This window comes from Coturnix japonica, chromosome 1, assembly GCF_001577835.2.
Source record: "Coturnix japonica isolate 7356 chromosome 1, Coturnix japonica 2.1, whole genome shotgun sequence".
NCBI classification, from domain to species: domain Eukaryota; kingdom Metazoa; phylum Chordata; class Aves; order Galliformes; family Phasianidae; genus Coturnix; species Coturnix japonica.
Window position 1 is genome coordinate 89,439,518 of NC_029516.1, and position 2,591 is coordinate 89,442,108.

Sequence of the window (2,591 nt, forward strand, 5' to 3'; positions counted from 1 at the left end):
GAGTGATTCTTCCTTCTTCTATGCAACAGCTTCAGAGGCAAAGCATTTCAGATGGAAGAATCAAAGGCATAACAATTCTCCGTGTTAATACGATAAATGTTATAACATTCGGAAAAGAATTAAAGTCTGCAAATGCATTGTTGAGCTTATCGGAAGCCTTAAATGTAAATGCAGCTTCAGGAGATGGCTACCTGTAGATACGTATCAGCTGTAAAGTTATATTTCAGTGAACGAAGCCTTATACTATGGCCTAGAGCAACTGAAAAAAATAGACATGCTGCAGTTATAGCTCCGTGGTGCTGACCTACTTGAGCAAGCTGTACACCAGATAGCATGCAGTGAGGTAATTAGGCTTTTTTTTTTTGGTAAAACAATACGTGGCCTCCCAGAACAGCATGCAATTTGAAACATGAAGTGACCAGACATATCTTTTTTGCAACTCAGTTATTGAATTGTTATATTTATCTACATCTCACAAGGACGCCCCTCGCATCAGAGTGATGCAACACCTTATAAATACAAGTCAATTTTGTGCCATCCAAGGCCACCAGCTGCAAAAAAATATCTAGACAGAAATGTATCTGGGGTGAGATGTTTTCAATGTTTCTTCTTCTGGTGTCCTTACTATAGCTGCTACTTGCTTTGTCTCTCTTTTTCCCACCTGCCCATACAACAAACAAACACCAACTTTAAATGCAAAGCCTTATTGAGAGCAAAGAAAAACATGTGGGAGAACATGTGCTGACCATATGGAGCGTCTTAGTGTGAGAAATAATTTGAAGTTCATTCCTTAGGATGTTTCTTGGCAAAGTGAAGTAGAAAACAGGTGTATCAAATAGCACTTCTACTCCCTTTTTCAAGGGAAAAGTAACAACTGGCTTCGTGAAATCTTGAGAATGGTGAACAAAATCTGAATGAAACTTCTGTTGGTTTTCAGTGCATGTTTATGTAAATAATGTTTACATTCACACAACATGCAGGAGCCAGACACAACATTTCACATGTCTGCAAGATGCTTCTACAGACTTTAATATTTCTGGTTAGAACTTTTAAAGAAATCTAGTCTGTTCATTCACTATCATTCCTGATATAATTATCTAGGACACGTTTTTGAACAAGCTATTAAAAAAATAGAAAATAAAGATTGTTGACCTGGAGATTTTTTAGATCTTTAGTGTTTAGAAATCTGTTCCTTAGCTAGCAGCAAAATATTACCAAGAGTAGAGAGAACAAGATTCTGTGTTTTTCCTTTGAACTGCTATAGGTTTTTGAACACAGATCCAGAAGGCAGCTGTTCACATTGGAAAAAATATGCATGAGACATCAGTGCTAAGACTAGAGAGGAGTGCCTGGTTAAACAAAGATAGCAAGAGCCAAAAATAGGAAGATTGTAGCTAGCAAGACTAAGAAAGTACAACTGGAAGAAAGTGAAGATCACATTACATTATCAGGAAGCAACTTCTCCTATCACTTTTCAGCAGTTTGCAAACTATTTGGTTATCTTTCTGTTTTCTATATGCTCTTGTCATACGGAGATATTGCAACTTCCCGCTTCTTGCTGCAAATCACCTGGCTTTTCAGCCACTGTGTTAATACAAGAAATTTGACCAAAGCTGGAAAATGAAAATGTTTTATTGTACAAAACAAAAGGAATAATGATATCCAGAACTGTTTTGCAACTGCAGCACACCCAGCCATGATTCAGATGCCATTTGGAGACTCCAGATATTCTGTGTGACAATAGTGTGACTCTGGCTCAGCTTCACATTTCAGATGATGAGTGAGGGTTGTCACCATTTTATTTTTAGGCTATTTCTCACCTAGTAGCTGCCTTTTTGTTTTATTTTTGGCTTGCTACAGAGCTTGTCCTCTGATTATCAAGTTCAGCAAATGTAGTGTTAACATCAAGAGGAGCCTGCCTGACTTGCATACTTGATGTTAATGAAGCTGTGAATTTTGTCATATTAGCCTCATTTGCTTCCATATGCTTACTCTTTTTCCTCTCAGAAGCTGCAACTCTACTTTTCATCTTCATTTGTATGCCCAAAATGTAGCTAGCTTAATTACCAATTATAACCTTCCTCATTTAAAAGCTAAATCAACTGGAAACAGCACTAAAAAGTGTCTCCCTTGAGAAGAGCAAAAGACTTTGTGTTAATTTTCTTCTCATATTTTGATTAGTATGGAGCACTGTGTAACTTACAAGTTAATCTCCCCAAATGATGTCAATTTTAGATCGAGATGACACATGCATACTCCTGGGAGGAACGTCAGAGGAACCTACATTCTCTATCTCCTTCAACTCTGACCTGCTGCACAAAAATACTTCTTTCTTGGAAACTGATAATGAAGCACTGCAGCAAAAGCCCTGCCAACAGCTTTTTATTTATGTCCATCTTTTCTTGTTTTATTTCTTAGCTGCCTGACCTGTGGCATTTCCTCGAGTTTGGAAGTCCCTTGTGAATTTCTTCCAAATGCAATTTCTTCTGTCTTGAGAAATTAGAACTCCACAAGCTTCCAGGTAGTTTTTGTGGGGCCCTGTCAAACAGTGAAAGGCACAATAGCTGTAAGGTTTGATATATATGTGAATA